Source organism: Sorex araneus, chromosome 2, assembly GCF_027595985.1.
Source record: "Sorex araneus isolate mSorAra2 chromosome 2, mSorAra2.pri, whole genome shotgun sequence".
In the NCBI taxonomy this organism is placed as follows: Eukaryota; Metazoa; Chordata; class Mammalia; order Eulipotyphla; family Soricidae; genus Sorex; species Sorex araneus.
Window position 1 is genome coordinate 294,144,741 of NC_073303.1, and position 12,487 is coordinate 294,157,227.

At 52.3% G+C, this 12,487-nt stretch overlaps 1 protein-coding gene across 4 annotated transcripts in view; it reads left to right on the forward strand.

The window, feature by feature from the left end:
* The window catches only part of ABCC5 (ATP binding cassette subfamily C member 5), a 106,606-nt gene that overhangs the window by 5,237 nt on the left and 88,882 nt on the right, over positions 1 to 12,487 (forward strand). The gene's annotated exons all lie outside the window — the stretch shown is intronic.

Below are 12,487 nucleotides of genomic sequence, written 5' to 3' on the forward strand. Positions count from 1 at the left end.
ATGAGTGTTCAGCCTCTCACCTACTTCTTCCTTTTGTATTCTGTTCCACTCACACCCTCCTATGAGGCCTTCTGAAAAGACTTTGCTTAAGAAAATTGGGATTTGGGGCTGGAGTGATAGCACAGCGGGTAGGGCGTTTGCCTTGCACGCAGCCAACCCGGGTTCGATTTCCAGTATCCCATATGGTCTCCTGAGCACCACCAGGAGTAATTCCTGAGTGCAGAGCCAGGAATAACCCCTGTGTATTGCTAGGTGTGACCCAAAAAGAAAAAAAAAAAAAAAAGAAGAAGAAGAAAATTGGGATTTTTTGGGGGGAAATTTGGGGAGGGAGCAGAGGGCATATGTTTAAATCATTAAACATCATTCCCATACTCAAACAAAAAACTAAAATTTTTCTGGTGAGATCTGGCAGAGGTTTGGACACTTACCTTGCACATGACTGAGCCTGCTTCCATCTTTCGGCATGCACCTGGTCTTCCCTTAAGCCCCACCAGGAGTGATCCCTGAGCACAGAGCCAGGAGTGAGCCCTGAGTACCTCTGGGTGTGGTTCCTCCCCTGCCCAGCCAAATAACCAAATGAAATATAAATCCTGGCTGGAGAGATGGCTGAGGCCTGGCGTATGCACTTGGCATGTGGCAGCACCCGTTTCATGCCCCGGCACCACGTGCTCTTCCCAGGCTTCCTGTAGTTGCAGGAGTCACTCCTGAGCACTGCCAGACTTGCCCACAAAAATAAAGTAAAATGCAAATCCTTTGGAGAGAATCATTCGAATTTCAGAGACTGCTGGAAGAGTTGTTGATAGTATAATCAGTTGTTGATAGTATAATCAGTATTTTTTTGGGAGGTGGGTGGGTGGGAGGCAAACCCTGCAGTGCTCAGTGCCTACTCCTGGCTCTGTACTCAGGGATCACGCCTGGCGGTGCCTAGGGAATTGTGGGATGTCAGGGATTGAACCCAAGTCAGCCATAAGCAAGGCAAATGCTGTGCTAATGGCTCTGGCTCAGTCAGTGTTTTGCAAGTAAACCCACGAGCGCCGATGAGCCTTGAGGGGCAGGCGGATACTGTGGCACAGGGCCCAGACTTTGCACACAGGAGGAGCCCAGCTTCATTCCCTGGCCCTGGAGAGCCCCTGAGCACCGTCTGCAGTGATCCCTGTGCACTGCTGCTTAGGAGTTCCCCTCCTCCCCTAATCATCTAATTTCCTCCGGGAGAACGAATACATATTTCACTTAGTTTACTTTTTTAATGATTATTAGTTTTTTGGTGGGGGGTAGGGAGGCAGCCACACTGGCGGTGCTCAGGGCTTACTCCTGGCCCCTCGCTCAGAGATGCTTTCTGGCAGGGTGTGGGAGACCACATAGGATTTTGGGGATCATACTCAGGTCCAGCAGGTGCAAGGCGAACACCCTACCGACTCTACTATCTGTGACCCCAATACACATTTTTTTAAATTTTTTTTTTTACTTTTTGGGTCACACCTGGCGGTGTACAGGGGTTACTCCTGGCTCTGCACTCAGGAATTGCTCCTGGTGGGGCTCAGGGGACCATCTGGGATGCTGGGAATCAAATCCGGGTTGGCCGTGTGCAAGGCAAATGCCCTACCCGTTGTGCTATCACTCCAGCCCCCAATACACATTTAAAAAAATGATTTTTCTTCGTCTGCGCCTTCCCATTGCTGTGGATGCAGTGACCAAGGATGGCATTCTTGACTAGGTGCTTGCTGGGGTTGGCCCTATCCAGAGCTGTGCAGTTGGGTCACACTTGACATGTGGGGCAATGCTCAGGATGAAACACTTGGTTTCTTGCTTGTAGAAAAGGCTGAGCTGGTGCGTGAGCCTTAGTCCCCCGTTTCTGTATGTTTTCCGTCGTTGGTGCTCAGAGGCTGCTCCCCTAACTCGGGGGACCAGAGAGTGGTGCTGGGGCTTCTTGCATGCGCAGCTCACGCTCTAGCCCACGCATCGAGCTTTCTCCCCGACCCTCCCTTCGCAGACCTTTAAGACAGAAGGAAATGTGCTCTTTTTGAGGAATAAGCATCGTACTTTCTCCTGAATGGCAAAATAGCCATTAAGGAACCTAGAGGGTGACTCATCTGAAGCTCGTGAGGAAACTGAGGTCGGGGTTCTCGTATCTGGTCTGAGAAAGCCTGAGAACTCTTGCCACTGGGGCTGGAGTCTCGTTAGCCTCTGCGGTGGGGACGCCGTTGTCTGATGAGTCAGCACTTTCTCCCTCGTGGGAGTATTCTGACCTAGCTCGGTATTAAAGAATGCTTTTGTCTCTTCAGGCTTAACTTTGGAGAAACACAGATTTAATGTAATCAGACTCAAATTCTTAAGGTGCCAGTTTTGTAACTTCTTTGCGCCCTTGTGTCTGGCCCGCAGATTAATTACACATCTAGTGATGCCCTTTCTGAGCGCCTGGCACTGGAGCCTGGGAAAGGCCGTAGGGTGGCTGCAGCAGAGTGGGACTTGAGGATGATTAGCCTGGGTGTCTGCAGGCCACTTCTGTGGCCTTCCTGGTTTAGGAATCAAATGGTGTTTACCGGTGGAGCTTTTTGATTTAGGGGGGAGGGATAGTGCACACCCAGCAGTGCTCAGGGCTTGCTCGTACCTTTGTGTTCAGGGATCACTCCTGGAGGGCTTAGGGAACCACGTGGGGTGGTAGGGCTTGGACCCATGTTGGTCACCTGCAAGGCAAGTGCCCTGTCCACTGTACTATATCTCTGGTCCCAAGACCAGTGGACTCTCTTTTTTTTTGGCTTTTTGGGTTACACCCAGCAATGCTCAGGGGTTACTCCTGGCTCTGCACTCAGGAATTACTCCTGGCGGTGTTCTGGGGACCATATGGGATGCTGGGAATTGAACTCGGGTCGGCCGAGTGCAAGGCAAATGCCCTACCCGCTGTGCTATCGCTCCAGCCCCGAGACTGGGTTTGAGTCTTAACTCTCAGGATCAGTCATGGAGAATGAACTGAGCTGAGAAAATGCTGCCTGCCGTACCCGGTCTGTTTGGGAAGTGTTGGCTCTTAGAGCTGGCAGGTAGTGGGTGGGAGGGGGGGTTCTCAACTGGGGGGCACAACTAATGGGGACAGTCGGACAATCGGATGGCAGGACAGAGAAAGGAGACAGGCTTGGAAGGGGGCCGTGGTCTGGAAGAGGTTGAGAAACACTGGGAGTGAGGTGGGTGTGAGAGCAGAGCGTGTCCTGTGTTGAAACTTGGACTCCTGTCACTATGGAACTGTGTGGCATTGTTGGTCTTTTGAAAAGAAAAAAAGAATTTTTTTTTTTTATGCTGTTAACTGCACAGCTCCATGTGTAGGTGTTAAAAATAGTGCAGAAAAAGACCATCTCTACTTTATCTATCTTTTCCTCTGGTGGTAAGATTTTGCATAATTTGTATAACTACAGTACAACAGTACAGTGTCACAAAAGCCTATTGATTGTGGCAGAAGAGATAGTGGGGTTGGTAGGGCACGTTCCCTGCATGCAACTGGCACAGCTTTGAGCCTCAGCACCACAGACAGTCCCCAGAGCCCTTCCAGGAGTGACCCCTGAGTGCAGAGCCAGGAGGGAGCCTTGAGCTTGCCAGGTGTGGCCCAAAAACAAACAAACAAGAGTATTGAGTCTTGATTGCCATGGATCCAGCCTGTCCACCTTATTCAGACCACGGTTTTCATATGTGCATACTCACATGTATTGTATGCAGCTTCCTGCATCTTTCCCCATGGGTTGACCCTCACCACCCAAACAGAAAGCCACTTCTCTAGGATCTCTCCTGCTACGACAGTCTGGCCCTGGCTCTCCGAACTCTGGCAAGCGTCAGTCTGGTCTCCCTCCCTATAATTTTTGTCTCTCCTAAGACTGAGCTTAGGAGATGTGGCATGTATGAACAGTCTGTGGCATGTATGAACAGTCCTTTCATTTTATGACGAGTAGTTTTCCGTGTTGTAGATAAATCCTAGTTGAACCATTCGTTTGATGTCTGACAGGAGTTATGTCTTGGTCATGGCCATTACACATCTTTGTTTGGGGTTTGAACATCTCTGTCGGGATTTTGTGTGAACATAAGGTTTCACTTCTCTGAATAAATGCCTGGGAGTGTAATAGCTGTGTCATATGATGAGTGAATGTTTAATCCCACAAAAAATTTCCATTCTCTCTCTCTCTCTCTCTCTCTCTCTCTCTCTCTCTCTCTCTCTTGTGCAGAGGGCGTGCACCCAATGGTTCTCAGAGCTTTCTCCTGGCTTTGCACACAGAGATCATGCCAAGCAAGGCTCAGGGGACCCATGTGATGCTGGGAATTGAGTTTGGGTCTGCAGCATGCAAAGCGAGCACCCTTCCCATGGAACTATTTCTGCGGTCCACTTCATTGGGTCACACCCAGCGATGCACAGGGGTTACTCCCGGCTTTGCACTTAGGAATCACCCCTGTCGGTGCTCAGGGGACCATATGGGATGCTGGGAATTGAACCTGGGTCGGCCACGTGCAAGGCAAACGCCCTACCAACTGTGCTATTGCTCCAACCCCTTCTCAGCATTTTTGCCTGTACTGGGGTTTATAATTTTCATTTGGGGTTATCATTTTGGTTTGGGGTTGTCATTCTGATGTTAGCCTTGCAGATGGATGTATCAGATAGCTCTCTGTAGTTTTAATTTCTGTTTCCTGGATGCTAATGAGGCTCAGTTTTTATCTTAGGAAGACGTGCTTTGAGGCAGGGTGGAAAAAAACCAGTAGAGTGCGGCTGTGGGGGTGGGGGTGGGAGAGACTGAGAGAAAGGGAAATACGGTCAGGCGGCATCTTTGCCAGCCCTGTGAGAGAGGATGGGCTGTGTCCGGCCGTGGCAGTGAGGAGAGGGAGAGATGCAGGGGCGTCCCTGGAAGGACCTCGAGGAAAGCTTGTGTGGTACCTCGAGGTGGTGCTAAGAATTGCAGACGGTCGGAGGACAGATGGGAGGAGTCGGAGACTCGGGACAGCAGAACGTTTGATTTGGACCGTGGTGACCTTGAAGTTCATCCAGGCGAAATGAGTTCAGAACATGGGGCAGGGGGTGGAAGGAAAGGGTTCTAGAACATGCAGGAAAGGGACACCCCACCCCCACCCCCTCTGAGTGAGCCGTCTTGCTGAGGAAGCCTTGCAGAGCAAGAAACGGTTGCACTGTGGGAAGTGCCACGTGGGGTTCTGTGACATTGCTGGGGAGAGGGTCTCTGTCCAGTTGGACGGGGGTACTGACATGAGAGGCTTAGCACGCTTTCTTCTGCTCATGGAGGAGGACTGGAGACAGATGCATGGGTCTTTATCTATCTCTTTGTTATTTGGCTTTTTTGGTCGCACCTGTGTTGCTCAGGGACTACTGCACTGAGGAATTACTCCTGGCAGTGCTGGCAGGGACCATATGGGATGCCGGGGATCGAGCCCGGGTTGGCCCTGTGCAGGGCAAACGCCCCGGCAGATGCTGTGTTGTGCCTCTTGTCCTGTAAATGACGGAGCCTGGAGCCAGCCCTACTCGGCTGAGCCCTAGATACAGGAAGCAGATGCTGCTGGGAGACTGTTTTGCCCACCCGCGTGGCTTTCATTTCCGTTAGCCTTGCTTAGTTCTTCAGCTATTAAACTCAGTCCTATCTTCCTGTTTTTTTTTTATTTTTTTTACAGTTGTCTTGTGCCATCAGGATCCTTTTTTAAATTTTCTCTGCAGCTATTGTGTTTCACAGTGTTTTGTTTTGTTTTTTTTTTTTTTTTGCTCAGTTTGTCCCAAACAGTATACTCATAGGCTTATGCCACCTCTCTAGTCAAATAAATGCATCACTATTGGGTGTTTTTTAAAGTTTACATACACTTAGGATCTTCTTGGCTCTTTATCTGTCAAAAAAATGGAAATGTCTTGGATACGTTTTTCCTGCCCTTGTCTTCACAGGTTAATATTTTGTAATAAAAGGAGCCAGCAAGATGACAGACAATTTTCTGGTTCAGAGATGGTATAAAACTTAGTCATTTGAAGTGCTGAGAGTATAGCTTGAGTCGAGTACATGCCTTGCATTTATAAGGCCTTAGTTTTGATCCCTGGCACCACACATAGACACAGACACACACAGACACACACACACACACACACACACACACACACACACGGTGTGACTCCTAGAGTACAGTGACCAGAGCACTTGCCTTACACACATAAGGTCACTTGTTCAGTATCTGGCGTCCCACATGCCCAGGAAACTCTGCTGTCTCCCCTCCCTAGGCACACAAACAGTTTCTGGCTATGCCACAGCCAGAAAAAGGGGTGAGCACCATAAAAAGGAATGCAAGCCAAGCGAGGGCTAAGACTTGAAAGATGTTTGTGCCCACTCATCAGGGAGTTGGACCCCTGATGCACGTGAGCGAACCCCACCACGGCCCTGATCACATGCCGCATCTCTGGGCCTCAGCCTGAGAGTGCTTCTGTGCAGACCCCAGGCCTCGGGGAGCCCCGCGGGCCAGTGTGCAGGTGCCAGGACCTGATAAGAGGCCTCCGGCGAGCGCCCCAGCTTAAAAACTGCAAGGCGGGGCCGGAGAGACAGGATAGGGGCCCCGGGACTCGGCTTTGCATGATTAGAGCCCCAACTCTGCATGTGGTCCCCCGAGCCATGCCAGGGGTGATTCCTGAGCACAGAGCCAGGAGTAAGCCCGGAGCACTGCTGGGTGTGGCCCCCAAACACTCCAGCCAAACCAAACCAATTGTACAAACACCCCAATCAGGTTTGTAAGCAGCGCCCGGCCGTCACGACAATGATGGGAAGGGCTGGAGGGGAGAGTCCAAAGTAAACATAAATAAATAAAAAGCAGATTGAAGCCGTTGGAAGCAGACCGCTTTATAAGAATCCTTTTTTTTTTTTTTTAATAGACACAGCTAACTGGATAGAGATGACAGTTTTGTGCCCCATGATCATGAGCGTGTCAGTCATCAGAGACAGAAATCTGGGTCAGGTGCCTCCGGGTGCCAGGTATGCCTGTGACCCATCAGAAACTAGAAGAAAAAAAAGAATCCCTCTTGGTAGCAAAGGACAAGAAGCCCTCTGTGATGCTTCATAGGGAAACGGGGCTTTCCACTGCGCCGTTCGCCTCTGATGGACACATCCACTTGACGAGAGGGCTTGGACCTGTCATGCAGGGATGTTTCTTTGTATGGTCACTGCATCTTTCGGTTTTGTTTTGGGGCTGCACCCAGCGGTGCTCAGGGCTTACCCCTGGCTCTGCGCTCTGGGCACCCTCCATGGAGCCAGGAATTGATCCTGGGTTGGCGGGGTGCAAAGCAAGTGCCGTAAGCTGCTGAATTATTATCTCCCCACCCTCCCGCATCTTCCTTTGGGGGTGCTCTTTGGAAAGGCTGCCTGCGTCCGCCGCATCTTCAGATGTCTGTCATCTCCCCCCAGTGCTCAGCCAGAGCGTAAGTGCCCGTGATGCCTTTTCACACCCAGCCTGTGTTTAAGACTCTTCCTCGAGGCTGTGGTCACACTCCAGGTGCCACTGAGCGGAATCCCTGAATCCCGAGGTACTAACAGGGTTGCCTTCTGTGGCTCTGTTCTCCCGTGGGGCCCAAGCCCCCTTCTAGGCTGATGTGAGGTGGGCATCTCTCAGGCAGCGTCTGTGCCCTCCCCCCATTCCTGTGAGTTAAGTGGGGTTTTCAGGTACTGCCTGTCCCTGCCGCTGAGCACGTGGAGGTGCAGAACTGTGTAGGAAGCTTGGTTTAAGATGTCATCTGTACTTTTTTTTCTCCGAGTGGGATGGAGGCCACACCTGGCAGGGCTCAGGGACCACTCCTGGCACAGAGCTCTGGGTACTATATGCAGTGCTGGGGTGGCCGCGGCAAGGCTGTCACCTCCGCCCCTGTGCTATCTTCCCAGGCCCTGTGTATTCCCATTTCCTCGCTTCCTTCCCTGGAGTGATGTTGCCGTGACGGGCTTGGTTGTGATGCTTTATGTGTGGTGTATGGGGTGCTTGCCTTTGAGCTGTGTGGTTTGTGTGTACTTGTGGTGTGGGGGCGGGGGTGGGGTCAAACTCCTGGCCTCAGGGAGTTCTTTTTTTTTCCTTTGTGGTGGTCGAGGGAGCACAGGCGTCTGATGCTTGGGAATCTCCAGCTGCCACCAGGACCGTGCTTGGTGCACATCAGCGTCCGTGGGCAGCATCGAGGATGGAACCCACAGCCTCTGTGCTGCCAGCCAGGCACTGTGCCACCGAGCCAGCAGCCCCAGCCCCTCACGCCCCCAGGCTGGATGCAGTTTTGATCCCACACACACTTACACACTTCCCAAGATAATATGCATGTACCTGAGCAAAGAGGCTTGGTATGAGATAAGGATGGATGAGCTGCTGCTGGGCGGGCCACTAGAAGCCTCGGCCAGTGGACTGGTACACAGAGGACCGTGGTTCCATGGCTGTAGAAATGAATGAGGAGGAGACGGGGCTTCCGCCTTTGAGATCAGGGAAGACTTCAGGGGGGTTGATCAGAGGCTAGAAGAATTGGTTGAATTGGGGGCTGGCGCGATAGCACAGCAGGTAGGGCATTTGCTTTGCATCCGGCCAACCCGGGTTCGATTCCCAGCATCCCATATAGTTCCCTGAGTACCGCCAGGAGTGATTCCTGAGTGCAGAGTCAGGAGTAACCCCTGTGCATCGCCAATGTGACACCCCCCCCCCCAAAAAAAAAAAGCAAAAAAAAAAAAAAAAGAATTGGTTGAATTTGGAGGCATGATGACCCTCCCAGGCATTGGAAGGCACTGCGGTGGGCAGCTCTGGGCCCAGTTGGCTTCTGTGTCCAGTGTGAGGGGGACAGGGTGAGGCCATTGAGTCCTTTTCTGATTGGCCGGAATTTGTGTTTCTGTTCTTTATAGTGGAGCCATTGGGGGCCAAAGCAACAGTACAGCGGCTAAGGCGATCAATTGCCTTGCACGTGGCCGACCCAGCTTCTATCCCTGCATCCCATGTGGTCCCCCGGGCCAGCCAGGAGTGATTCTTGAGTGCAGAGCCAGGAGTAACCCCTGAGCATTATTTTTAGGTGTGACCCCCAAAAAAACCAACAACAAAAAGACCCCAAACAAACCAATAATTGAATGAATAAAGTAGAGATGGCCCGGTGTGTGGCTACTTGATACGTGGGAGGTCTGAGCTCCATCCTGCTCCCCGGGGACCCCCTCCCTCCGGCTTCCCAGCACCACTGCTTGTGACCCCAACTCAATCTAAGAGACAGAACTGAAGATGTTAGCAAAGGCCAGGCAGAGCCCCCCAGTGAATATGGCAGGTGGGCTCTTGCTCTCTCTCTTCTCTCTCTCTTTCTCTCTCTCCTCTCTCATCCTCTCTCTTTCTCCTCTCTCTTTCTCTTTCTCTCTCCTCTCTCACTCTCTTCTCTCTCCTCTCTCTTTCTCTTTCTCTCCCCTCTCTCATTCTCTCTCTCTCTCCTCTCTCCCCTCCCCCCCTCCAACTCCCCCTCCCCTCTGTTCTCTGGGTGTTCAGGTGCATCAAGCCCAGGCTGACACTCTTGTCACTAGCACATGGAGTTAGTCCGGGAGCTATAAGGGACACTGAGCAGAAGTCCTGCCCCGTGCCTGTGTCATGCTGAGTGTGCACTCCTGTTTCCTGTTTCCCCACGAAGGGCAGTTGTGTCCTTCTCCCCCTTAGCGCAGGTGGCCTGGAACGGGTGTTTCTCTCACCCTAGCCCTCCCCCTCAGAGCTCCCTCTCTCCTGTGTCCCCCTTTAACCTTGGAGGCCCTTCTCATAATTAGTGATCTGAAATTTCTTTTGGGGGGGAGGGTGAAGGGAAGGTGAGCCAAAGTGCTGCTCTAGGGATCAAGAAGATTAGCGTAATCTCTTCCCAAGAAACGTGATTCTCGGGAGATTTGTAGGAGAGGTGAATGTGGGAGAAACAGCCAGGTGTCGAGGAACAGATGACTGGGTAAAGGGACACACAGGGGCAGCGGGCCATTACTCAGCCGTAAGAGGAAGTTGACTGCCACGTGGACGGGTCTAGGAAGTGGCCTGCGGAGCAGGGAGAGGGACAGGCACAGAATGATCTCTCTCATATTTGGGATAGAAGGAATGTAGTAGGGTAACGATAAATACCCACAGGCAACCGCAACTGCTAACTGGTCTTTGGTAGGAAGATACCACAGGGGAGGGAAGGGGGAGGGTTAAAGTCTGGGGAGCGCCGAGGGGAGGGGGACACTGAGGCAGTGGTGAAGGGAAGTGGATGCTGGGAAGAAAGTGAGGTGAGGGATGGGGTTACCCGGGAGACCTTATCATTAACAGTATTATAAACCATGGTGCTTAAGTGTCTGGGAAAAAAGTGAAAGATTGCAGAGGAAAAAAGGAATCACACGGAAACCTTCCTGGTGACCACCAGTTATTATCCAAGATTCGGGTCTGGTGCAGTGGCCCAGGGAGGGAATTTGGAGATTATATATATACACATATATATATTTGTTGTTGTTGTTTACTCCTGGCTCTGCACTCAGGAATTACTCCTGGCGGTGCTTGGGGGACCATATAGGATGCTGGGAATCGAACCTGGGTTGGCCGAGTGCAAGGCAAATGCCCTCCCCGCTGTGCTATGGCTCCAGCCCTTAGGGAGGGAATCTGGAAGCTTCTCCAGGGGTCCCTGGGCTTGTCCTTGTGTTTTCAGCAGACTGTGCCCTCTGCACGTTTCCTGGCCGTCGGCAGGCGGGATCAGCATGTGTGGGCCCTGCGTGATCTTTCGCTTGGTGGGGCTCACGGTGACCCAGCAGACTTCCCGGGCACTGAGTGCTAGGACGAGAACACCGTCTTTTGCTTGTCTTCTCTCCCCGGCGGGCAGGGGTCTCTCCCTCAGAGTCCAGGGGTCTTCGAGAGCGCGGGGCTGGTGCCGGCGTCCGCCGGGTGCCTCTCGCTGCAGCCCGGGGCTCCCTGGCAGGGTTCACAGCAGCAATGCCGTTGCAGTGGGTGGCAGCCAGCTTGGTGACAACTTGCGGCTCCAGAGGCCTGGCACGGCCTCTCCTGCTGCCGCGGGCCACGGGGCTGCAGTGCCCTCCCAGAAACGCTGCCGCAGGGTAGCAGAAAACACCCGGGAAGGGGAAGGAGAGTATTGGAACCTGTTCTGCTGGTCCTGCGTTCTCATTTTGGTTTTTAATTATTATTCTTTTGTTTGATTTGGGTCACACCCAGCGACACTCAGGGGTTACTTCTGGCTCTGCACTCAGGGACCACTCCTGGTGGCGCTTGGGGGGGCCCTATGGGATGCCAGAGATCGAATCCAGGTGGGCCACATGCAAGGCAAACACCTCTCCACTGCAGTTTTATCGCCCCAGCCCCCGTCTAGCAGTTCTGAGGACGCAGAACCTTATCTTGTCCCAGATGCGTAACCTGGAGGTACCCGAGGAGATGGTGCAGGTAGTACAGGGTGACGGCACTGTACTACAGGCGAGTGCGCCTGTCGCCAGCCCTGAGCTATTTGCAGGTCCTCTCATCTTTTCTTTGTTTCCGTTTCCTTGCCATGCTTATGGGGGGGGGGCCACACACCTTGCAGTACTCAGGCCTCATTCCTGCCTCTGCACTCAGGAATGACGCCAGGCGGTGCACGGGGAAACCATGCATGGTGTGGAGATCGAACCCAGGTTGGCCGCGTGCAAGGCAAGCGCCCTTCCCGCTGTACTGAGGCTCTGGCCCCTCCTCTTCTTTTCTTGCAGCTAAGAAGAAACATTTGTCAGTCACCTTCTATGCACTGAGCACATTGTATCTAGAAATTTCATTTTGGCTTTTGGTGGGGGTTGGAGTAACTGTGCTGCTGAACCCCGCTTTTCTATCCTTAGCCCTATTTTTGGTTTGTTTTTTTTTCTGGGAGGGGTGATGAAGGGGTATGTTGGCCGTGCTGGGGGAGGCTCTGGGCTCTGTGCTCAGGGGACCAGCAGATCCAGGGATCTGACTGAGATCAGCAGCCGTAATTACTCCCTTAGCCCTGTGCTCTCTCTCATGTTCCTTTTAAAAGTTTCTGTTTGTTTGTTTGTGGCCGGAGAGTTAGTTCAGTGGTTAGTACTGCTCTGCATGTGTCTATCTTGAGTTTGTTCCCTGGAGCCCCATATGCCCTGCCCCGGCCCCCCTCCCCCCCCCCCATCACCAGGAGTGATCCCAGCGCCTAGAGCCAGGGGTAAGCCGTGTACTCTCTCTGGCCCGTTTTTTTTTTGTTGTTGTTGTTATTTTTTTTTTTTTTTGCTTTTTGGGTCACACCCGGCAATGAACAGGGGTCACTCCTGGCTCATGCACTCAGGAATTACTCCTGGCGGTGCTCAGGGGACCATATGGGATGCTGGGATTCGAACCTGGGTCGGCCGCGTGCAAGGCAAACACCCTACCTGCTGTGCTATCTCTCCAGCCCCTGTGTTTGTTATTTACTATTAAATTTACTGCTACTGCAATAGCAGTATCTAGTAGTAGTAGTTTGCTTAGTTCGCGCTCTTCTGGCCCGTTTTTGACATTTTCTTTTTAAAAG